The sequence below is a fragment of the Protopterus annectens genome, chromosome 1.part2 (assembly GCF_019279795.1).
Source record: "Protopterus annectens isolate FY-2018-M chromosome 1.part2, PAN1.0, whole genome shotgun sequence".
NCBI classification, from domain to species: Eukaryota; Metazoa; Chordata; order Ceratodontiformes; family Protopteridae; genus Protopterus; species Protopterus annectens.
In genome coordinates this window covers 1,083,035,632-1,083,062,076 of record NC_056727.1, presented here as the reverse complement: position 1 = coordinate 1,083,062,076, position 26,445 = coordinate 1,083,035,632, and the positions used below count along the sequence as shown (strand labels likewise).

Genomic DNA, 26,445 nt, shown 5'->3' with positions numbered 1-26,445 from the left:
ATATGAAGTACATAACTGTGGGTAGTACTTATGGATTTATTCATTCATTTACTTATAACCGCACTTCTCAGATGAATACGTTCAGTAAAGCAGCTTTGTATTTAGAGAGCATAGAGACAATCTGTGGATAAAACCTACTGACCCCTGCTGCCATTTGATCACAGTTTTAACAGTCACTTGTCTGGCTTGGCAGGGCTAGTGTGTACTTGCGTAAAACATGCTGAAATACGTAATTGTAGCTATTATTATTTTTGTGTGTTTTATTTAGTCACAGTCAGACATCTGAGATATATACATATATGTATATTACAGTCAGTAAATTGGGTACTGAGGTATGTTGTGGACCAAAGTGATTTCATACCAGTTGTTATTTGAGCCCACATCCTTGACCTGACTCGGCAGGACTCGTGTGTGAGTAAAACGAGCTGAAATACATTTGTATGAATAACTATTATCATAGGATCATAGGAAGTTACTAGGCTATTGGCCCTGATGCCCTTACAAGCCTAGCCAAGAATTTAGCCCATGTTCCAACGTCAGCACCTGATGCCACTATTCAGGTGGGATGTAGGTGGCATCCCAAGGGCGTATTTTCTGTTCCCCATCCAGTTATCCAGGTTGTGCTTAAAAAGTGTTAATGAGGTACTCTGCTTGATGTGGAGAAGGAGTCTGTTCCACAAAAGGGGTAGCCTCTTGGACACAAATCTGTCCCGCCAACAGTTCCTGTTGCTGTCATAGAGCAGGTTGAGGTCGCGTGTGTGGGTTTCTCGAGTGGAGCTTGACTTACAGATATGCAACAGTCCCATCAAGGCGGGGTCTGAGATTGCTTTGTGTGCCAAATTATTATTATTATCATTATTATTATTATTATTATTATTATTATTATTAAAGATTATGACCGGGCTGGAGATCATAACCTGCGTATTATGTTTTTGAGACAAGGAGGCCAAGAAATTCACATTGGGAGCAAAGCTCACTCACTGAAAGGGTGTAGTCTCATGGAATGAAGTTTGGAAGTATACACTGTGTACAACCTAAGCAGTATTGTAAACTTTCTGTCAAATTATAATGGAATTAGTAATGGAGAATTTTAACCAGCAGGCAAGTGCTAAGGAAGAGAAAATTATCAATAAAAAAGATTTCACTAGTGTAGTTAAAGAGGACACAGAACCTTATTCATATTCTAAACCAATTCTGTTAGTGTAAGACAGAAAATTCAAATAAGGGAAAGCCCTAGGCAAAATATATCTATAGCTAAGGGAAAGATAAAACTGTAGATAATTCCTTTGCAAAAAAAAGAGTAAACTAGAAAAGAAAAAAAGAAATTGAGAGTGGTGTTCATTTATGCTGAGAAAGACAGAGAGTAATATAGAGAAGAAAAAGTTCAAGGGTGGTGATCAGTCACACTGGGAAGAGTAGGTCAGTAACCTAAAGAAGGAAAGGAAAATGAGAGGCTAGGCTTTACTGAGATGCAAGGTAACCTTCAACAGTCATGCCTCTTGAGCCAAAATGCATGAACTTAAACATAAGAATGAGAGTTCTATGCATCATATTCATAAAGAAAAAGAAAATAACTAGAAAAAAAGAATAAGGTAGAAATAGCAATTGATACTGAAGAATATTTATATGAACTACATTTCATAGTAGAATTAGACACAGAAAGCCCATTCCATGCACTGGTAAGAGAGGAGACTATGTTTTCTGCCACAAAGTAGGCTGACCCTGAGGAAACTCCAGTGCTTTGACCTCCAGATAAGCTGGATAAATGTTATAAAGGCAGACAGGGAAGACAACTTCATACTGTCTTTACCCATACCTCTTAACTTGGAAACATCAAACATCTGAACAAAGGCCCATAAAAAGTAGGTGCAACTGGCCAAAAATGGGGAAGCTGATTAACATAAAATTTGCATACATAATAATGTAACCCCACCCATTCCATTGGAATTGTGGGATACTAACATGAAGATTGACGTCACTAAATAATGATAAAGAATAGCAGACATTTGAATTTCAGGCTTAATATAGCACAGAAAATACATTCTAATGCAAAATCTGTTATTCTAGCCATTGTCTGAGATTACAGGAGCAATATTTAAAATCTGTCCTTATTTTTGGGTCTTTGTCCCACCAGTATTTTAGGTTTTGTCCAGATTTCTTGCTGTGATCAATTGAGAGGTATGATGGAGGTATGTTATCTGAGGAGTGGGATCTCTTGCAGTTTCAACCCCTTAGCAATTTATCCACTGACCACTGAGGCCTGAAAATAAATGAAATTGTTCTTTAAACAACATGCACCTGTGTAAAATTATGTGGACCCCACTTATAAACATCAAAAATAACTCAATTTGAAGCTTCAGAAAGAATAAAGTCATTTCAAGTTTTACGTGTACAATCTTAAGAGGACACTGAGATGACAGAAGAGGTTATGTTCTTTATCTTTGCAACAATTCCTCACCACTTCCTTCTTCATAAATTGGGATAAATATTTAAATGAACGTTTTACTTATCTGCACAGCCATACATTATGGTAAACTGATACACATACAAAATGTTCTTAAATTGTGGACATAAATGATTTAACAGTTTACCATAATTAATTGTCAGACTCCATGTTTAATGAAAAGCAGAGAGAGAAATCACTAAACCAGGGACTGTAAAATCATAGCGGCTGAAACTCTTGGTTTTACCTTTTAGTAACGTAATGTTAAAACAAATATCCAGGATACTGTAACTGGATGCTAAACATAGCCTCATCTTTTCCTGCTGACTTTCTGTGCTGCCTGTGCTGATCAGGGCCCTATGTTAAGGCCCTTTTGGCAAAATTCTTCTACCCAGGTATGAGTACCTCTCAGCACTTGACTATATGATAAACTTCCCTTAAAAAGCCCTTTTTCTGACTGTGAACTGGCAAGTGGTTCTTTAGGCTGCTGTCACAAATATGAAGTTGAAGTCACACAGTCCCCCCCCCCCCCCATTAGTGCACATATCAAATCACAGCTCGTCTGCAGCCTGCCTTCAACTATGTTCGTCTCACATTCCTACTGCCAGCTGACTGAAGTGAGGGTGACAGGCTGACGGCATAAAAGCAGCATAATAACCAAACTCATTCTCCTCATACTGAACTTCATGCGCTACAGTTTCCTTAAAAAATGCTAAACTACAAGTCACCTTTTTATGCTAATTATTAAATTGCATTATTGTCCAAGCCAAACAAGAAGCTAAAAAAATTTATACAACTTTCTGGTGTTTCCTCTCTTTTTTTGATCCAGTCCATCTTTTCTATTTGCAATCGGTCCAGTTCCGAATGCAGTTCCTCCAGTTCTGCATTGCTGTTATTCATGCTGACCAAAACTTCCAGGATTTCTAGTACCTAGACCAGTTTAGGCATGAGCCAGGCAATAGCCTCATAGCCATGTTGTTTGATGAGGCACTCAAACTCCTGGCCCATGACTGAAGTTATATCATAAACGTCCCATCAAATTAAGCTCGGCCACATTCTTTTCCAGGGCTGCCAAGCCCCCATTGCCACTGACTTCCATGGTAGCTGGGCACTGGCTATCCTTTTCTTATCCTAAATAAATAAGTCCGCTGCAGAAACTTCACCAGCCTGTTGAGTTGCAAGTTTTTTTAATAACACTTCAGTCCACCGATACTTTGTATCATTTCTAACATTACGTCAGTGTGTTCTGTAGGGATACAGTCTGAATGGCCAGACAAAACAACCCAAGCACTTAATTTTGGCAAGGCTACAGCCTCCTCATTCCCTTCTTCCCCAGTATGCTAGTCACAAAGCAGGGGAGACCGCGGGTGCACATGTCTGTCAGAGTTCAGCATCTACCGTCTGAAGGAGACATGCTGATGACTACTAGCAACATCACTGACTGTTTGAAATTCCCACCCCAGCACACCTTTCAACCCCTAAGAGCAAGAAATCTGGACAAAGCCAGAAATAATGGGGACAAAGGTCCAAAAACAAAGACACTTTTTTAAAATATTGCTCTTACCAAACTGAAAGTTGACAGAATAACATGTTTTGCATTAGTATGAATTTTCTGAAGGTTATGAAGTGTATAACTGAAATGGTTGCCATTATTTTCTGACTTCAGTCCTCTATGATTTGTCAATGATTTGCCAGAAAAAAAACAAAACAAAATTTTATGAGAAACAGATGAAGAATATGGGACAAGGCAAAAATCTGGGCATTCTGCGATAATCTATGCCAATGGAGAGGATCCCAGTTACAGTGGTGACACTTTGCGCTTCCCCTTCTGTGCTAACATTTTTCAGATCCTGGTTATGCTGAAATGAGACCACAGCCTCTGCTTGGAGTGTGTGGAGAACATCTGGGACGCTGTTGAGATCCCTGCTGTCCATTGTGTATGAAGAAGTGCCCCAACAAGAAGCTCTCCATTAATGTGGTGCTGCATAAAGCAGTATGTGATGCCCAGGTTTGTGAACTCTAGGGCTTTGGTTTCAGGACACTCACACACCATGATGAAAAGGGCAACCCTCTCACTGGGACTACTGACATCACATGGGCTGAAGAAACTCTGCTGGATGAGAACAAGCAGGAGGTAATAAATCACTTACAGGAACAGCAGTAGCTAGGATTTTATTTTCTATTAGAAAAGGGGTCAACTTGTGCAGCATTGAAAGCAGTAGTCAGTGCCATCCTATTTTTTATACACCTTCTATTTGTAACGTTACTATTTAAGTGTTTAAAATATATTGTACTAACATTTCATCACATCGCTTTGATCTTCTGTGGTGGGTCTTGCAAATGCTTTGCTGGTGAGTAAACATCCCTAACAAGTAATTATCCCAAGGCCACATTTATCAAAGTATTGTTCTGTCAGCAAGAAGTGAACACCATGTCTTCCCTGCAGGACGACGACTCCCTAAATCAGGGAAATTTTATAAATATTACTTTAATTCACTTGCAGTGTTAGTCAAAGCTGTCGCAAAGTCTGACAGGCAGTCAGGCACTGCCTCATGAAATTAAAAAAAAAATTGGGAATTGAGGGGGCCACTCAGAAATTCGTGGCACCCCATTATTTTTGCCTTCAGAACTGGTAAATACCAAGGAATTCTGTACAGTTGAGAGGTATGTAAATGCCTTTCAACACCTGCCCTCTCCCCACTCTTAGGGTGGACTTGTATCCTTTTATTTTTATTTCCTGGCATAGAAGACTATACTTCTAATACCTTTGAAGGTACTGATTGTTATGTCTCCTCATACTTGATTGTATTCTATGTACTGTATTCCACTATCAAACTGCATGTATACATGTTTCTTTTTCATTTGTATTTGTGCTTTATTTGATGTTTAACTCCCTGGTGCTTTTCTGCCCTGGCCTCCAGTGAAAATGGGTATGTATTACACAGTCGGACTTTCCTGGTAAACAAATGTCAATAAATAAATAATTAACTTCTGAGCAACACAGGAGAATAAAGATAGGTATTTAGGGATGAAGTTGAACAAAATGTTCCCAGTTCTTACCTGTACGTTTTTTGTTTGTTTAAACAGCTGTATTAAATTATCTGTTAAGACAAAAACACATGTATATTAATAGAAAAGAAAACAAATTATATTCACTTTTTTCCATTTACGCATATTGTATATTATAGCAATAATGCACGCCTGGGTGTGGGTAATGCTGGATTTACCCACGGTTTGTGTGGTTTGGTCACAAGGGCAAAGCCCGAGTGGCCAAACAAAGACAACCATGGGTAAATCCAGCATTACCCACTCCCAGAAGTAGGTTATTGCTATTATACAATGACATTATTTAAGAAAAAAAAATATTACTTTTCTTAATGGCATTGTATAATGCCTCCTTGCTGCCCTTCCGCAGCTGTCTGGTATTCTGCAGCAGTTCTGATGTACTGCACATGTGTATACTTGCACAGTACATCAGAGCTGTGGGCAAAAGCAACTGAGAAAGCAAGATCTCCATTACTTTTTACAACCTGTCTCGCTATGTTAAACCTATTTAACATAGCGAGACAGTTTTGAAAAAAGCAACGGAGAAAGTAAGATCTCCGTTGCTTTTTAAAGTGTCTCGCTATGTTAAATGGGTTTAACATAGAGAGGCAGCTTTAAAAAAAGCAACGGAGATGCTCCGTTGCTTTTTTTAAAGCTGTCTCGCTATGTTAAACTCGTTTAACATAGCGAGACAGGTTGTAAAAAGCAATGGAGATCTTGCATTCTCCGTTGCTGTAAAAAAAAAATGAGTTATACTAATGGAAAAAGTCCGGGTGACCGGACCTTTTTCCATTACTATAACTCTGATTTACAACATGCACGCTGACCAATCAGTGTGCACGTTTTGGAATATTAATAGGGGGTCGTTGTATAATACACATTTTTTCTTTTTTTCCTTCTTTCTTTATAGCAACTAACTTTCAGTCACACAGTACATAAATTGTTCAGTTCCTGCCTTTCCTTAAAACACAGTCCTCTTCCTGAATGTTACTTTGCACTTATTGTTCCTACAAATTTAATTTATTTCTATCCAATTTGCTCCTTCCCTTATCTAAGGATACTGCTTCCAATGTTTTTTTATCTCTTTTACAATATTCAGTACTTAAAATACAGTTGGATTAGATTTTGAATTCCTTTTTTCTAGTGATTGCTTTTTTTGACATCGATCAGAATTAAACTCAGTAAGGATTTATTTTGTCTGGGCAATTCAGATCCTATGTTGCACCTTAAAAGAATCATTGCTTTAATTGCAGTCATTTGCTCCTCCATTTTTTTTTTGATAGCATACTCTGTAGGGAATTTTTAAAAGCTGCCAACTCAACAAAAACATGTTCCTAGTTGCCTCTTTTTCCCCTAACATACCTCCTAAATTCTGTATCTACCTGAGAAAAAAATCTTTGAAGTCTGCTTGAGATGTAAAAATACCTATGCAAGTACACCAAGCAAACATCATCAACCTTCTGCACTTTGTTTAATACTGTGAGCCATACATATGTCCTCCTATTGCTCCTGTGTAAATTGCTTTTCCAGTTTCTCTTCCCAATATTTTCTAACATCTTCTGATTGATCCTTATAGTTATCCTGCAATATTTTATATGCTCTACTAATTATCCATTTTTTCAGCAGCTTTTATTTTAGATTCAACTAAAAGCTCTACCACAGCAGGTCTTTCACTTATGATTCTCTTATTCCTTTCTCCTTGCCTATACCCTGATATCAATTCCCGGAAAGGAAGAAAGTCTCTAACATGCAGTCCAACATTCATTGTGATCTCATCTCACTCTATTACCGTCTCTCTTGTAGTTATTTACTTCCAGTGCATTGGTTCTTTTGCTAGTTTTCTCCAATAAATTTCAGCCCCCTTTTGCCTATTTTCTGTACCTCTGCTTGCAGCCATCTCCATTGGTAAAATCTATCTGTATTTCCTTGTTGGCTTAGTTCTTAGAATACTTTCTGCAACTTTATGGATATAGTATTCTACATGGTTGTTTTATTCACCTTAAGAAACTACATCCAAAATACCACTCTCTCCTTATTTCTTGAACTCCACCCCTGCTTTAACACTACCCCTTTCTATTTTCAATTATAGACTTCCATGTAGTGCTAAAATATCTCTTCAAATCAGGTAATCCTTAACCACCTTGTACTGTAGGAGGATCAGCATATTCCACTTCACTCTTGTCCTCTTTCCCTCCCAGATAAATTCCTTCTTTATTAATTATTGTCCACAACTTCTCCTCTAGATGATAAAAATATGCCTGAACTGTGTATAAAACTAAAGGGAACATTTTCACTGTTTTTATCTTATCCATATCCATAAACAAGAGCTTCCAGTTTCTCAATTTTTATTATCTTTTATTTTCTTCCCACACATCTTTAGCTGCTGTAACAGAAACATTTTTAATCCATATTTCTAAATACTTTATCTTACTGTGTTACCATAAACATGGGTATTGCTGAACTAGTTTGTGAGTGGGTACATAATTTATGTCTGTAGTTTTTGTTTGATCTTTATTAGCCTTTTATTAAACAAAGCACTAAACTGTCTAATTTTCAATTTTTCACATCATTGAGATATCCTTTTATGGATTTATCAAGTACAAAAACAATATCATCTGCAAATAAAGTCAACTTTTCTTGATTACCCTTCCAGTTATATCCTTGAATTTGACTCCCTGATTTTCTTTGCCAATGGCTATAAATATAAAAAAAATAAAGGGAAAAGAAGGCACCCCAGCCTAGTTCTCTTCTTACCCACACCTTGAGTTGCAGAATTATTTATTGTACAGGTAAGGACAGAGAGGAAGTAGTATGTAAACTATTATTGCCTATACTTTTCAGAAACCTAATGCTGAGGTTAGCACATAATTCTGTTCTAAGAAAACACTTGGAGAAATACAAGAGTAAAGCACATATCTTAGCAAGGTTTTACTGGCCAGGAATAATGAAAACAAGTTGAAACTTCTATGTTGGATGCCCTGTGTACAAGTAGGCAACCCCTCATGTAGGCTTTAAAAATTCTTTGATTCCAATGCCTGTCACAGTGATGCCATTTGAATGTATTATTATGAATATTGTTGGGCCATTGGCAAAATCAAGCAGAGTTTCAATACATGTTGGTTATTTTGAATGAGTCAGCTAAGTACCATGAGGCCATTTCCCTGTGTAAGCCTATGCTAAATATATGTCTAGGGAGTTGGTGTTATTATTTTCTAGAGTAGAAATACGTAAGGAAGTACTCTCTGACCAGGGGACTCCATTTATAAACAAAATAATGTACCAGCCGTGCCAGAATCTCAGTCAGGTAGCTAAAAGCTTCAGTGGACCATCCCCAGACAGAGTGGTTAGTAGAGTATTTAAATCAAACATTAAAGTCCATGCTGAGAATAGTTATTGAGGAAGATGGTAATTCCTACTAGAGAAATATTATCAGCCTCAACAGGGTTTAGTCCTTTTGATCTATATAGCATACATTCATGTGGACTGGACAGAGAAACGTGGGAAAAAGAGAAAGCCCATACCAACTTAGAAGATACGCTGAAACTGGTGTTGCCCATCATAAAGGGACATGCAGAAACAGTGGTTGTGTCCATTTGAAATAGTAGAACAAGTAAATGATGTAAACTACATGATCAGACAGACAGGAAAGAGAAGGCCAAAAGACAAATGTTATGTCAGCACACTGAAAGCATAGAAAGAAGTACATACTTCTGCAGTTAGCTTAACGATAGAAACTGATTGTTATGGTGAAGAAAGAAAACTGACTGTTTGCCTGCAGTGCTGGTATATGACACAATACCTAAATCACAGAAATAAGAGATAAGGAAGTTTCTTTTACGATAAAAGAATGTGCTTTCGGAACTACCTGGCAGAACAATCCTGATTCAACACCACATTGAGATCATTTCATAGGAAAATGTTAACTAAAAATCTACAGCATACCAGAGTCGCAGAAAAAGAAATATAAAAATGGTTACGCTGGAGGTGATAGTGATAAAAAAAGATAGAACAACTCCATAGTATTAGTCTCAAAACCTGATGGAGCAATCCGATTCCATAATCATTTTGGGGAGCTGAACAGCATTTTGACATTTGTCAGCTATCCAGTGCCAGTGCTCAGAGTGGATGAACTAACAGAAGGTCATGGGAAGCAAGAGACCAAACAAATGTAGTAGAAAATCCCTCCGACAACTGAAGCTATAGAAAACAAAACAGCTTTTTAAACACCTGATGGCCTATTCCAATGCACTTTTCTTACTTTTGCAGTACAAGGTACCTCTGTGACTTTTCAGAAATGTATTTAGTTATCTGCACTTGTTTACTGGGAAAGTCTGACTTGGCCAAAGACCCCTTTTCATCTGAAGCCAGGGGTGAAAAGCTGCAACAGTTTATATATTGCATAAATTATTCAATCCAATGAATTTGAAATAATGTACTTTAAAGAGTACTACTAACTATGATGAAATATAATGTAAGCAGTTAAACAAATATATGAATTTGCAACAGTAAGCAGAATACCAAAAACTCTTTCACTCTACATGTTTACTTTAAAGAGGAGCTGAGATAATGCGACTTTGTAATTAACAGAATCCTAACCCCCCATGTCAAATATGCTGATGCTTACTTGGATAATTTCACAATACTCTCGGAGGACTGGGACTTCCATCTAGCTAAGGTACAGGCTTTACTACATTTCTTGAAACAAGCTAAATTAACAATTAATGCCTCCAAGATTAAGTTAGGTATGATGGAGCAAACCATTTGGAGTATGCAACAATTAGGGGACGTGTTAAAAAAAAAACTACAAGCATTGAGAAACTGTCCTATTACACACACTAGGAAGCAAGTAAGGGCATTATTAGAATTAGCTAGGAACTATCAAGTGCTTGTACTCTATTTTGCATCAGTAGCTTGCCATCTTACAGACCTGACAGAAGGGAATATGCCTTTTTAAAGTAAAGTGGACACTAGGGGTAGGCAATGCTTTTAAACAGTTAAAGGAAATGTGCTCAGAACCTATTTTAGCATCTCCAGATGTTTGCAGGCCTTTTATAGCTTCTACTGATACATCAGTGTTTCAGTTTTATGCCTAGAGGCAGTGCTATCTCAGGCTTTTGATGGGGAAGAACAGCCTGTGATTTCTTAGTTGAAAGTTAAGTAAAGCAAAAAACAATTATTCCACCATTGACGAGGAATGAGTGGAGATCAAGTGCATGCTCTTTTCACCAAAATATTACCTTCTTGGCCAGGAGTTCACACTGGTAAAAGACCCCACCTGCTTATTGAGGTTAAACCATAGGTCTCGACCTTCCAACTCCAAAATGAGGACCACTCGCTTTCATAATGTGGAACAAATGGGCATAATGTGGAACACATACTAATGGCTTACTAACCACTTCAACTAGGAAGGTTATAGGATGGTTAAATATGCTGGTTTTATTTATAAAGAAGATCCTTTAATGAATTAATATGATTAATTTCTATTTACCATGGATTTCACTTAAATAAATTCCTAACACTGAATGTGTCACATACTCTTTCAATGTGGAACTTTGAGGAACATTAACTTTTTAAGACCCCAAATGAGGTATGTTCCTCATAATGAGGTACACTTGAGAGGTATGGGTTAAACCAGTAGCAAGGTGGAAACACAAAACTATGTAGCTGGCCACACTCTGCTTGCAACCATTTAAGTTCACAGTACAGCACAGACCAGGCTCAACCCACCACAATGCAGTGCCCAAAGTGAACTGAAACTGAGGATTCTGAGGATTTGAAGCTGGGGGGCAATGTAGCATAGTGTTGTGGTTCTCATCAAGTGGTATGTCAAAAATGAAGTGAAATTGACATAAAAGAATGTAAATAAAACTGTTATTTAAAAAGAAATATTCCTTTAAGAAAGACCAAAACCTTGATATATTACTTTTATTATTTCTATTTGATCTGACTTGCAACAAGCTCTGTGATGAATTACCACTGCTATATTCCCCAGCCCTGTCTGAATGTACTTCAGTCAGAGGTGTACCAAATCACAAATAAAAGAAGGTCTAAGCACAAGAAAAACACTCAAACTTTCTGTTTATTTTCTGTTTTGTCTGACTTGCAACAGGTAAGCACCCAAAGCACTTATACTTACAGATTTGTTGGGCCTTTGTAATTTCCATGACCCCAAAACAGGAGTTTGCTTGTTTTATATGTAGCCCTTACATCTTGTCAATTTTTTTCTGACTTGGTTAATTATTGTAGCTTTTGGAAATATTTTCTGGAAACAGCCCTGCTCTTAGCAGTAGTACCTCAGCCAGTAGTTTATTCTTGAATATTTTGATTCTCTTTTTATATGCTGTTGTCTCTCTGGTTTATCTCTCATAGGGCCCACATTCAACATAAGTTATATACCTCAAGAGAAACTTGCAAATTACTAACTTGGGGTCACTGACTGATTCTAATACACTGTTTTTAGTTGCAGAAGCAAGTGAGGGCATTATTGGGTCTTCCCTCTCTTCTTCACCTCTCTGCACGTGGCTCCATCTTTGCTAACCTATCTTAACCCCATCCCTCCCACACCTGCCTCATTTCCTTTAGTCCTGTTCAGCGGTCTCCCCATCTTCTAGTATCCAATAAAGGTCTTTCTTGATAATTATAACCCCCTATAACATGCCTTTGTAATTTACCTCCCCATACGTAGTTGCCCTCTGCCTCCTGAGCCCCCATCCACTATTTAATAATCTTCTTTCTTTCTCTCTCTCTCACTATCCTCCTGAACCCCCATCCCCTATTTACTAATCTTCTCTCGCTAGCTCTCTCTCTTTCCTTCTGTCTCACTTGCTCACTCTTTATCCATTATATTGCTTTTCTTCACTACTCAACCTCTTGTAATCCAGCACTGCAACAAATTTTCGGACAAATTTCTACTTCACTCCCAAGTACATACCTACAGTAGTATCGCCTTACATTGATTTAATTCTATGTCTTTACCCTGCCTTGTGAGCAGAATGCCATAACACCTTAATAGTGATTAAAATAAGTATAACCAACTGACTTCTGTTATAAAAATACAACCTGACCTATAATCAGACTACCAGTCTCTTCTATTACCCATTCTATTATATTGCCAAAAAGTAAGCAGCATACACTCCACTTAGATGGAAAACAAATACAACCTAGTGACAGATGTTATTTATTCAAAATAATACAATATCTACTGTCTACTCACCAGTGACCACGTCCAACTTAAATCATATTTCTTTTACCCTCACAGTCCCACACAAGCACTCAGTCTAAAAACAGCTAACAGTACTGCAATAAACACCCAGCTATTCCAATCTAACATGGTTGATCTGTTAACTCTAATATCTGAGTAAACCAAATTCTAAAATTAAATAAACCAGATGCATCCATGCCTTATTATAAAAATCTAAACTCCAGTAGAAATCTAAACGCAAATTTATTCTAAATGTAAGGACATTCACCCTAAACAAAGGCCTGCTATACCCAATACTGTCTTGAGTAATCCTAATATACCTTTCTAGAGCACCCTTCAGGAATAAAAATGTCATATAAATGCCTGTAGTGTGTGAATTAAAATAACAGACCTTGTTGGCTATATATCTTTTATAGCTCTGATCTAATCACAGTAAGAGAAACCTGGCTTAAACACACACAAAAGGTAAACAAATATTGCTTCCTGTCTATCATATTATCCATAATAATCATACTAAAAAATGTTGGTAGTAGCTACACTTAAAATTAACTCTCAAAAATCAGTATGTGTAGCAATGTTGCATACACCTCTTAGTGCAGATCAGGCAGATTCTGAAAACAGTATTATCATGGATAACTACAAACATATTACTTGAAACAGTAATCCTGTGTGACCTTAATATTGATTGGCCCAAGTATACTAAAAAAAAATGTTCACCCTACTGTCAGTTGGTACAGATTAACTCTGTGTTTAGCTGATGCAGTAACTCACTTCAACTAAACCTTCTTCTCCATATTAAACCTTACCATAGGAAAATAAGCAAATCAAAATCCCACACTATGGTTTATGCCAGATATAAAAAGGTAATGCATAACTGAGATAAAGCATTGAAAAAAAGTAGAATATACAGAAAGAACAATAATCTGCAATAATATTAACACTTATGAAACCTAAATAAGAATACCATCCTAAAGGCTGTGCAAAGTAATTATACAAGTCTAGTGGAAAACCACTAAAATACCAGAACATTTTTGGTTAACAGTCAGTAATCTTATACAGCCTAGTCAAAATTCACAACCCTACCCATTCATACATGACACAAACTATAATACAGCACCAGGAGAAGTTTAAAAATAAATGTTTTAAATATTTTTATTGTGGCAAACCCAAAAATCCATAAGCAGCAAACTGGTTTCGGCTGAGTAATAGCCTTCTTCAGTGCATTAGTGTATAGAGACAGGTCTACATACTTACATAGGTAAAAAGACAATAAAATTAATTACAGTCCTCCATTGACTGGTTACAGGCAAATAAACTTAACTCATTCAGGCCAGGATTAAATAATGCACCTAGCCTAATAATCCATCCTGACTCCTTTTGGTTTAAAATAGAATGCTATCCTGATTTACATGTTTTATTGCATTGAGTTATATCAGTTATAGTGAATGCGAACTTTGCAGTTTTGTGGTTCAAAGTGTGTTTTATATAGGGCATTGGATAACCTTTTGTTTTTGATGTCGCTTAAATGTTCACTAATTCTGAATCTAAAAGGTCTTGATGTTTTCCCTATGTAGAAGGCAGAGCAAAAGCAGGTAGCTAAATAGATTACCCAATCGCTACTGCAGTTCCCAAAACATCATATGTCATAGAATCTTGATGTATTTTTGCTGGTGAATTCCTTTGTTTTAACTATGTTTGCAAGCAAGTAAACTTCATACTGAGCCCATCAAACAACAAACTACTATCAGGCTGTATAGCCTGTGGTCATTGCAGCGCTTGCAAACCTATAGTTTATATATAAGTATGTAGACCTGTCTCTATACACTAATGCACTGAAGAAGGCTATTACTCAGCCGAAACTGGTTTGCTGCTTATGGATTTTTTGGTTTGCCACAATAAAAATATTTAAAACATTTATTTTTAAACTTCTCCTGGTGCTGGATGTCTTTCTTTTGGACTTTACAGTTATGGTTTAATCCGTGCACCTTTTCTCCCCTGCGTGTATTTGGTTGGGTCTGCACTTCGTTTGAGCAGATGCTGGAGGCTCTTGGGGAAGATGCATCTAAATCAGTGGCTTTCTACCCTTTGCATAAGCTGAGACAGGTGCAGTTATATATAATTTTTTAACTCTTTTGGTATCCATGTCATCTTGAACAACTTTTTGAATTTGATACACTTCCTATCGGGAGGATATTCAAGTATTCAACTTTTGCAGTTTTGTTCTGGTTATGACCCAATGTGAAGTTTCCATACTTTAGGGTTTGGCGGCCAATTCTCTTCCAAGCAAGCAACATTTACGGACAACCACCTTGGACATTGCTATCTCATTACTAATCGTTTGGATCAGGTACTGTTAACATATCTTTTCGTGATATAATATTACCCTTTGGTTGCCAAACAGTTTTTTTCAAACATCATTTTACATACATCTGTTGAGATCTTGAGATAAGATTCGAACTAATGTGTTCTTATCAGCCATAAGGGCTTGTATCATGTTCGTTTCTTTTTGGATATATATGGGCGAATTAGTATGGTGTTTTTGGATGCACTGTTTGGTTTGGGATAAATCTTGGCGGGGACACCATCTTTATTCATTTTCTGCTACTTACGTATGTTTAGAATCCATCAACAGAAACTTTTGTGGCTGAGCGGTACCATCAATACAGATTTAGAAGGAGAATGACTGTTTGGCGGACATTGGACTTTATACTTTTGGAACTATTAATCATGGATTTGTGATTAAATACAACTTGTTCCTGGTTTATAGTTGATAGAATGGGCTTGGACTATTTTACATGCGCTGCAGTTGGGGACTTCACTATTTGCTAATTACTTTAGATCTGTGCTGATTTTTGCTGGATCACTTTACATCATATTTTTTGTTGGCAGAAACACCATCTTTTTGAATTGTTACTCAGTTTGACTATTTGAGCGACCATTTCAAACTATATGTATTGAGCAAAGTGCATGCTTATGTTCATTTTATTTTTATATTATACATATGACTTGATTTGTTTTCAAAACAGGTTTATTTTTCAATGTTCCGATAATATTTATCTATATATTTTATAGACAGGAACATATTTAAATAGTAGATGTTTGGGGCCTATAGTGGATGGGGAGCAGAAATACTTGCCGACAGCAGGCTTATGTAACTTCTTATTAGAATCTTATTACTAACGATTTGTCAAGTTTTTTTCCTGGTTGGCATACGCATTGTTTAATCTACACACAATCGATACATGATTGAGTTAGTGGTTCAGTCCATTATATTTTGGTTCACCCTTGGTTGTTGTTAGACATTCAGCAACAAAATCTTTTTACTGTTTGTGGTTATGACAACTGCATATAGCTTCCACAGTAGTTGCTGACAAAGCAGCCCTCAACCTTGATATGATCAGTTCATATTAGGATTCAATTCCAAACCAAAAATTCATGTTTGGAATATTTTTGGGCCTTAGTTTTGGGATCCCTAATACAGATTTTATATGGTCTTCAGTAGTTAGATGGGGGCATTTCTGTAAATTATAAACCTCAGAAGGAACATCTTGCAGTCAGATAGAAATTGGTGGATGATTTCTTTGTTTGGCTCCAATAATACTCTCTTGGAATATCTAAAAATTTTGGCCATAGGGTGATACCTGTGGCATTACATCATGTAGATATTGGTTATATTTATATGGAAGATATTCACTGACCCAAAAACTGGGGTACACCCGTATGTGATTTTTAGGGACGGAGACAAAAGGTCAGTCCTTTCAAAAATAGTGTACCACTGAATTGATTGTGACAACAATTTGTTTTCACAGATATAATCAATAATTTCAGGGGGGGGTTTTGTGCCTGAAAGTTTTTGATAGGTGGCAGAGACGTTTGTCGGCCGTCATTTACTGTCTGTTATATATAAACAAGTCTTATACAAGTTATTAGTTCACTTTGTTTTTTATACTTTGTGAGATCTTAGAGCTCTACATTTACAGCAAAAACATATATCCGTGGGTGGCAGAGATGAAGGTCAGCTACCCATACAAAGATTTTTGTGCTGCTGGGTTGATATTTGACAAGTGGTTATTGCAGGCTGTTTATAACCTTTTTTGATTGTACTCCTCTACCAATTACTATTCATATTTGGGTGGCTTGAGGTGCGGTCCTCTAGTCACGCCTGATCTCTCTGTGGGGACCATATAAATTTATTTTACTTAGTAATTCATTTAACAGCATGTATTTGTCTTTTTGGTTTGGATATTGAAACTTTTCTCTGAGTGGTTGGATATATTTTTTTCAATACAAACTTCAAAGACGATTCTCTATATCCATTGGTCACATAGTACTGATTCAGAAAGTCTTTTTAAGGACATCTCCATTTCCCTTCTTTTCTTTTGGGAAGGGGTCATCGACTTATTAATCCGGAATACACACAGACATGGATCTCACCAAACTTTTGGAGGGAATGTCAGCAGACGGTGACAACTTAGAGATTTTTGGTCTTACACAACCTAACTCAACAGATTCCACTTCAGGACAGGAGGATCCGGACAGTCTCTGTGGTGTCTTATTCCAGAAGATGGCAAAAAATATGAGGACCCTCGGGTCCAACATATGGCACCTCAAATTATTTAAAGCCTACAAGGTAAAGGATATCACACCAAGAGGCTTAAGAGTCCGGATCCAACCTTTGGTGAACCAGATAGATGACCAACTATCCCATGGTTGGACCCAAGTACAACACAAAGCATCCATGCTTTTTGTGGATGCTTTAACTAATTACTACAAGAGAACAATAAACCAATGCATATTAGAGGTTACTGCTAATTGTGAAGAGGTTAAGGTCTATGAGGCAGAGCCCTTTTTCAGTAAACATTTGAATAATTTGGCTAAAGATCTATCATTATTAGAGAAACAACTGATTAAGGAAAAAAAAAACACAAAACTTTCATAGGGACACTGTGGACTACGATAAGGGCAAGCCTTTTGTGACGCAAAAAAATGTATGTTTTTATGGTTCTGGTCCTAAGGCAATTAATAGGAAGAAAAGACCACAATCCATATTAAGAAATAAAGAACAGGGCTATAGTGGGACATCAGGGGATGACTCATCCTCCATTACTGATTTAGATTCTTTATCTGCCCAGGAATCTCCAGCGGCCAAGAGGAAACCAAATAGAGACCCTTTAGGCATAAGAAACATAGGGGGGCAGAAAACCCAGAAGGAATACACAACATTCAACAGCTATTGGAGAAGATAACATCTCATTGAATATTGATAATGTACAAAATATTTCCTCCTATAATTTGTCGAATGCTGAAATAAAAGTGCTTAATAAGGGTGTCAATTTTGTACCTTCTTTTTTGGTTCCTGAACTTACTCTGGTGAATGATGTCAATGATTTTTGTAGATTACTTAACCTAAAAGTATTATTTTCCGATACATAGGATACTCAAAGACCTACTGATTTTTTATTTGGGAAATCTAGTTTTATGCCTACAATGGACAAACATGTTGCAGTGTTTAAGGAGTGTGTACTTAAAGATCTTCATTTTCATCACGAATTACATCATATTAAACATAATCTATCCAGACCTGAACAATTAGCCCTACAAACTCTTAGTAAGAAACAGGATCTAGTCATTTTGCCAGCGGACAAGGGAGGGGCGGTAGTTGTCATGGACTGGAGTATGTATTATGCCGAGGCAGAGAAACAGCTATCAGCCGTCCGTTCTTATACAGATGGTCCTAGATCCAACTCCCAATTTCAAGAAAGAAATTGATTCTTTTCTAGACCTAGCCGTTGACGAAGGCATTATTTGTCAAAAAACTTGCAAACAACTTAAGGCTAAGATACACACACATTCTACTAATCCTCCTGGACGACCAATAGTATCTGGCAGGGGTTATTTAACAGAACCTTTATCAGTTTTCTTAACTTAATATTTACAGCCTTAGCTACCTCTGGTTAGGTCTAGAATCAAAGACACTACACAATTTCTGAATATCATCCAGGACACATAATTAGAACCAAGTTGGTATCTATGTACACTATACGTCACCTCATTATATGCCAGCATTCCACATTGGGCAGAACTAGAGGCTATTCAATTCTGGCTTGATAGATCGGATCTATACACTCCTGGTTTTAACACATTATTAGTTTGTTTGACGGAACGTGTGTTGTCCAAAAAAATCTTTTATTTTCATGGGAGGTGTTATTGGCAGGTTCAAGGCACGGCGATGGGAGCATCCTTTGCTCCCATCTATGCCAACCTTTTTATGGGATATCTAGAGGAACAGCTTATATACGATTATCACCACAATCTATTTATTCTTGGACCAGATAGATATTTGGTGACTCTATCTGGACAATTGTTGGATGGTGTGGCAGAGTGATAAGCCATATGCCAAGGAGTTTATAGAATACCTCAATGAAAACAAATGGGGTATCCAATTCACACTTAATACTGAATATCAAAATATAACTTTTCTTGGATGTGTCCATTACTAGACAGATCACACACTGGAAACAAAGGTTTATAGAAAATTTCCACAATATAACACCTTATTACATGCTTCCAGCCATCACCCATGCCACATCATCCAGAATATTCCCAAATCTCAATATCTACGTATGAAACGTATATGTTCCTCTGTGCAAACTCATGGGCCTTGCCAATATGAACTTATTCAAAGATTTCTCAACAGAGGTTACTGGGCAGAATCTTTGAATCTGGCACAGAGTTTTGCTGATCAACAAGATATAAGCCAGTTATTACAGTATAGGGACCAAACCACTTCCAATAAAACCTCACAACCCATTAGGCTAGTAACTACCTTTGGATGCAACCCGATTGGTTTAGGGACATTATCAACAATCACTGGGATATTTTGTTGGCTCATGATAAACTAGGTAATTTTCTTACACCTCGTTGTTTATTTTCATATCGCAGAGGCAGAACCATTAACTCACATCTTACCCATTATAAAAATCATACTGAGCCCATCAAACAACAAACTACTTTGTTTGGAGACAGATTATCAGGCTGTATAGCCTGTGGTCATTGCAATGCTTGCAAACATATAATTAAAACAAAGGAATTCACCAGCAAAAATACATCAAGAGTCTATGACATAAGATGTTTTGGTAACTGCAGTAGCGATTGGGTAATCTATTTAGCTACCTGCTTTTGGTCTACGTTCTACGTAGGGCAAGCATCAAGACCTTTTAGATTAAGAATTAGTGAACGTTTAAGCGACATGAAAAACAAAAGGTTATCCAATGCCCTATATAAACACACTTTGATCCGCAAAACTGCAAAGTTTACATTCACTATAATTGATAGAATTCAATGCAGTAAAACATGTAAATCAGGATGGCATTCTATTTTAAACCAAAAGGAGTCTGTATGGATTATTAGGCTAGGTGCATTATTTAATCCTGGCCTGAATGAGTTAAGCTAATTTTCTCAGTGGAGGACTGTAGTTCATTTTCTTGACTTTTTACCTATATAAGTATGTAGACCTGTCTGTATACACTAATGCACTGAAGAAGGCTATTACTCATCCGAAACCGGTTTGCTGCTTATGGATTTTTGGGTTTGCCACAATAAAAATATTTAAAACATTTATTTTTAAACTTCTCCTGGTGCTGGATTTCTTTCTTTTGGACTTTACATTTATGGTTTAATCCGTGCACCTTGTCTCCCCTGCATGTATTTGGTTGGGTCTACAAACTATAATACAGCATGCAGATTTAACTTGTACATAAATGTGCCTAATTCTCATAACAAATCCAATACACACAATACATCAGTAAGTGAGATGGACATTGATACTACTACCTTCTCACTTACCACAACTCCTGCCATCATGATTAAAAAAAAAACTTATTCAAAAACCTAATCCCGCCTCTCCTGCAGCTGATAACATACTGATACCTCAAAATAATTGCAAAACCCATTGCATACCCATTGTCTATACTTAGAAATAACTCTCTCCAAGAAGGAACAGTCTCCTCACTCTGGAAACAATCCTGTGTTATCCCCTTACATAAAAATGGCAAATCATTTGACCCCTCTGTCTAAAATACTTAAAAAAAAAAATGTGTTCACATACAGGTGATCAGTTACCCAGCAGGCGACATGTTACTATGCTTAACTTTAGGCCAGTCCATAGACAGAAACAGCATTAATAACTTTAATAAACTATAGTCATGGCAGACCAAATAAAGGCAAAATGGGTAGTCATGGCAGACAAAATAAAGGCAAAATGGGTGCATCACTCTTTTTAGGTCTGTTCAAAGCATTTGATACAGTTTCACATCCTATTCAGTTACTTATACTCAAGGAAGTTGGCCTCACAATTAATATAGTCAGTTTAAAAGTCAGCTCTGCCTCCAAACACAGCATGAACACTAGTCAGCTCTGCCTCCAAACACAGCATGAACACTAGGTTGATGAACTCTCAGTTCTACAGCAAATAGCATTAAGTTTGTCACAAGGTTCAGTGTTAGGTTGTTTGCTCTTTAAAATATTTATAAATAAAATGCATACAGATTCTCACCCAGCAAATCTAATTCAGTATGTGAATAAGTCATCGCTATGTCAAACAGCTCCAAGGTGACTAGCATCATTCTTCTGCAAAAACTGAAAACTAACTGGAATGATCTAAACGTCTCCTAAATCCAAATAAAACTATAAATTAGTGGTATTTTCACATCCAACCCATCAATCAAACTATGGCAACTTAAAATATTAACAAACAGTAATACTTCAACTGAGTTAGTAAAAAAAATATATAAAACTACTGGGAATAGCAATAGATCATAGGATAAGATTCAGTCAGCATCTCCAACATGCAGGTCAGAAAAATGACTGTAATGCAGGTGTTCTTCATAAAGATGAAACTGTATTAACACAATATGCATTTACGAGTATAGCTTAGACCTAGCTACTCCCTAGCCTCCTGTATGCTTCATCAATTTTCAACCAGGTAATCTTTAGCAATCTTATAATAAAATTGTAAGTATGCAAGTAACCACATTTACTAAACATATCTCTGGGTGACACTTCACTCCCTTAACTAATTGGAGCTATATAATCTACTAGCCTTTTCTCATATTAAACCTGCCCACATCATCCTGTATACCCTGCCTAAGACAGATGCCATCCCACTAGCAAGTTATTGCACTGGCACACACACCCCAGACAATTGTGCTGACTAAACCAATTCCTAGTGCTCACTCAAAAATTTAAAAATTGTAGTGGGTAATGTCAAATTCAGTCTCAGCAGATATCAGAGATATCTCATCTTAGCTACAATCTAAAATCTGCTTGAAGACATCACTGTCAAGCAAATGATGCTGCTTTGGTAACAACCCCATTACTAAACCCCTTCTTATTTTAAATCTTATCCCATCTATAATTTACAATCCCAATGAAATCATACCTGTCGACGTAACAGTACTGCCTTTGTACCAACTGCATTACTAATTCCCCAACTCATTCAATCAGATCAATAACTATCAGTAAATTCTGTAGTTATGGGGCTCATGACAATTTAACTGATTGGATAAAATATGGATAAAATATGTTCTCTACTGTCTGTGTGCTAACATTACAGTGTAAAAGAGTGCTGAATGTTGTGTTGATGTGTATGAGTTTTACCGACTGTATATAATGTATTCTGTAGATGTGTCTGAGCTTAACATGCTGTGTATAGCATGGTAATCACCTTTAAGGTTATATAATTCTGAGCATTATAGTATTTTCTTCTTGTTAGCTTAATGTAAGGTATGTTATTTGGAGCTTTTCTTCACAGGCTCCACCGAAAAGGGGCTTTGCCCAGTTGGTCTTCCCCAGTACACAAAGTCAAATAAATAAACAAATAGAAAAGGTTCTCACACATTTTTTGGTTAGTGAAGCCAGCCAGTGTTGTATAAAATGGCGCACTGAAGGCAGCCAGTTAAGAATCATTGGTTCTTCCTGGTTAGAGATTATATGCTAAGTGCGTGTGTGTGTGTTTAACAGGCAGGTCTGCTATTACAGTTTCTCCAAACAAAATAACAGAAGGGTCAAACAGTATCTCACAATAGTGCATGAGATATGAAAGTTATTTCCTTGCCATAATGGTAGATTTATTAGAGAAGGTTCATTATCTGCAATTGAAGACTAAGGTTAGTAGGCATTAGAACCACTCAACAGGTAAAAATTTCCCAGGCTACCAAACTCCATCACTATTTTGCAGCATCTTCAGATTTGAGGTTAGAAGTGCTAATGCATCAGAAACTGGAAATACTAGGAACTCAAGAAGACAGATTATGATACAGAGGATGAACCTTCTTTTCCAGATTTGTAACTAAGGTGGTAAGTACATGAATCACATAAGACAAAGTTCATAGTCTATAAATGCACATAAGACAAAGTTCATAGTCTATAAATGCATACCAGAGTATCAAGCAAACATTCATGCCCCCCCCCCCCCCATGGGAACATGACACTTTTATCACAGTGGCTCCAAATAAAGACCTATACCTTGGCATCTCATCTAACTTACAATGGATTGCAGAGATGTCAAAATTAGACCAAGAAACCACTGAGAAAGTATCACAAAGAGATGCCTACCTGCAAAAAAGCTGTGGAAGTAGCTCCAGCTCCAGAGGAATGAGCCCTGTGTACTAGCAGAAGACGCTTATTGTATTTAAGTAACAAAACTGATTAAAGGAGCTATATAGAGTGTTGCTATACATATTGATTTTTGAGGGTTCATTTTAAGTGTAGTTACTAGGATTTCAACATTATTGGTATTTGTGTGGGGTGCACATCAAGGTTAAATATGTTTAATATATAATATTTCCACTATTGACAATGCTGTAGCTAGGAGACAGTAGTATTTCTTCATCTTTTGTGTGGGGCTTAAGCCAGGTTTCTTTTACTACAGTTATGTCAGGGGTTAGAGAGAGATCCAGCTACACAATTCTGTTATTTTATTCTGCATACTATGGGCATTTATATGACCTAGTTTTAATCCAGAAGGGCTGCTTCAGAAAGGTGTATTAGACATGCACAAGACAGAATTATGTATTGTAGGTCCTGGGTGATGACAAATGTCCCCACATTCTGGAAGTAGTTTGTGTTCAAGTTTATGCTGATGTTTAGATGTTTAGATTTCTGCAGTAAGGTTTGGCTCTATTTGACTTGTTTAATTCTCGGTTTGTTTTGTTAGTAAATATGTTAGAATTAACAGGTCAGTGGTGTTCGATCTGAATATCTGAGGATTTGGTGCTGTACTATTAACATTTTTTAGATTAAGTGCTTGTGTTGGTGTGTGAGAGTAATATTAGTATTGTATATAAAGTGTGATGTAGTAGTTGGTAGAGACAGGAAAAAAAATAAGTGAGACTATAAGTTGTATTATGTTATACAAGTAATGTTTGCAATTGCTTTGTTTGCATCATCATATCAAAGTGGAGAGGAATTTTGCTTGTTTTTCCATAGTGTAATGATGGATGATGATGGTGGTGACTGGTAGGTCTCCGTGCAAGTCTGTTAATATTTTCAAATTGTAATCTATTACATTTTTTATTAGTTATAAAGGTGTTATGTTGTTGACTTGATGAGAATTCAGTAGAAGAAGATACTGAAGGTATGCACTGGAGGCAAACCAAGTGTGACTGAATATTTTGGGGTAGATTTATTGATGTACAAGAAAGGTAGGGAGTTTGATTACTGTATGGAAAGTAACGGACTATAGCACATTAAAAAGTGAAAATTTAGGCAGAATTCTGCCAAGTGGTTGAAGAAGGAGCAAATGGGAAAACCACAAGAAATGAGGCAGTGGGCAAACACAAATGGGAAAGTTAATTAGGCATGCTGTAGTGCACATTATAAAGATCAAAATAGATCATTATTGGCTGGTAAAAAGATGGAGGTGGAGCTGAGGAAGAATAAAGGAAATTAAGAAAGGGGTGAGAGCGATGGTGTTAGGGAAGACGCAGGATCATAGGAAATTAGTAGGGTATTGGCCATGAGGCCCTTATACGCCTAGCCTAGAGTTTAACCCATGTTTAGACAAGTCAGCACCCAAAGCCCCTGTCCAGCATGGACATGGGTGGAATCCCCGGGTTTAACCATTGGACAGAGATAGGCCATACAGGCATGTCTTTACTGTTGCAAGGGGATATATTTATACACACCACACACACACACACACACACACACACACACACACACACACACTCTTGTCTGTTGTCAGATTAGAACCCCTACCTATCTAGTAGTACACAATATAGTATGACATACTTATCGCATGCACCAAGGAGCTTATCTAATACTAATTTGCCTTCCATATATTCAAACCCTGGACCTACTACACATGGAGCTGTGACTCTACCCATTAAGCTATGTGGTAGTGAAGAAAACAGTAGTGAGCCAAAGCAGAATAAGAAGACCCTAGGCTTGCTTCCAACCAAAAACAGTGTATTGAAATCAGGTCAGTGCACACATTGTGATGTAAAAGACTGTCCTGAAATGCACAACTTATGTTTATTATTCTTATACCAGTTAAGAGAGGGAGTGATAGCTTACAAAGAAAGAGAGTATTTTAATGTTATTGTATTGATTATATGCAATGCCACTAACTGAATCAAGTGTAATAGTACAGGCTGGGGTAAATATATTAAGGACAGGGCAAATGTCTGGAAAACATTATTCTAGTAGCTACCACAAGGAGAACAGTCTGCATATTTTTGTAAAATATAAGGATATACTTAAAAGCATACAATCACTTATTTGGGGTCATATAATTAGAAATACACATCAAACTATTATCCATAGAAGTGGGAGTATACATGTTATAAGTTAGTCCAAATTTAATGCAAGGAATTTTTAAAAACAGTTTTGTGCTTTTCTTGTGTTTGAATCTGTTTTCTGCTCTGATTAGGTAAGCAAATCACCTTTGACTGAAGCACATTCAGAATGGAGGAGGGAATACGGCAGCTGTAACTAAGCGCAGTGCCTGTGGAATTGCAGAATGTCTAAATAGAGGATGCCTATATGTTGCTACAAATACAAAAAAATCTGATTAAAGGATGCCTAAATGTGTCTGGATATTGTACAAAATTAAACTAATGCATGTGTCTTGAGTATTGTACAAAATTAAACTAATGCACAAAAAAAATCAACAAATACATGGAGAGTGCAACAAATTTTACTAGTAGATGTCTACAACCTGAGTACAAGTTAAAAAGCAGGAACACTGGTAATGATAGGATAGAAGTACATTAAGTAACACAATCCTTGTTTAATAACATAATTCAGCAATGTTTACACAGGGTAAACTTCAGTACTTTCTGCCTAGCCTTCCTCTTTTGAAAGTGACATAAGTGGCAATCATTTTGGATAGTCTTCATTCTCTTACCATAAAACTTGAATTGCCAGTGTGTGTTCATGCAATAGAGCAGCTTGTCTGTCTAATTAGAATACCCTGGGAAGACACGCAAGTTTGTGGATTGGTTCAAGTTTGTCTTCATGGACATTTTAAGCATGAATGAGTGGTTGGTTCTTAAAGTACCCATATCCTTAAAGAATGTAAGATATGGAGGATCAAAAGAAGGCAAGCTTCTCAGAAATTCTTCTGGCAGATGTGACTATCAAAAAAAAAAAAAAAAAAAAAAAACGACTTCTTTGAGGTATTCTTCAACTCAGCTGAAGTTGCAGACTCAAAGGTGGTAATATGAGCTTCTCCAGATATAAAATACTGATCCGA

The 26,445-nt window shown here is 36.9% G+C and overlaps 1 long non-coding RNA gene across 1 annotated transcript in view; it reads left to right on the top strand.

The window, feature by feature from the left end:
- LOC122792241 overlaps positions 1-25,883 on the top strand; it is a 42,151-nt gene extending 16,268 nt beyond the window's left edge. Inside the window, exon 4 of the long non-coding RNA XR_006363296.1 lies at positions 25,621-25,883. This is a non-coding gene — a long non-coding RNA (uncharacterized LOC122792241). The remainder of the gene's footprint in view (positions 1-25,620) is intronic.
- Positions 25,884-26,445: the final 562 nt, after the last annotated feature.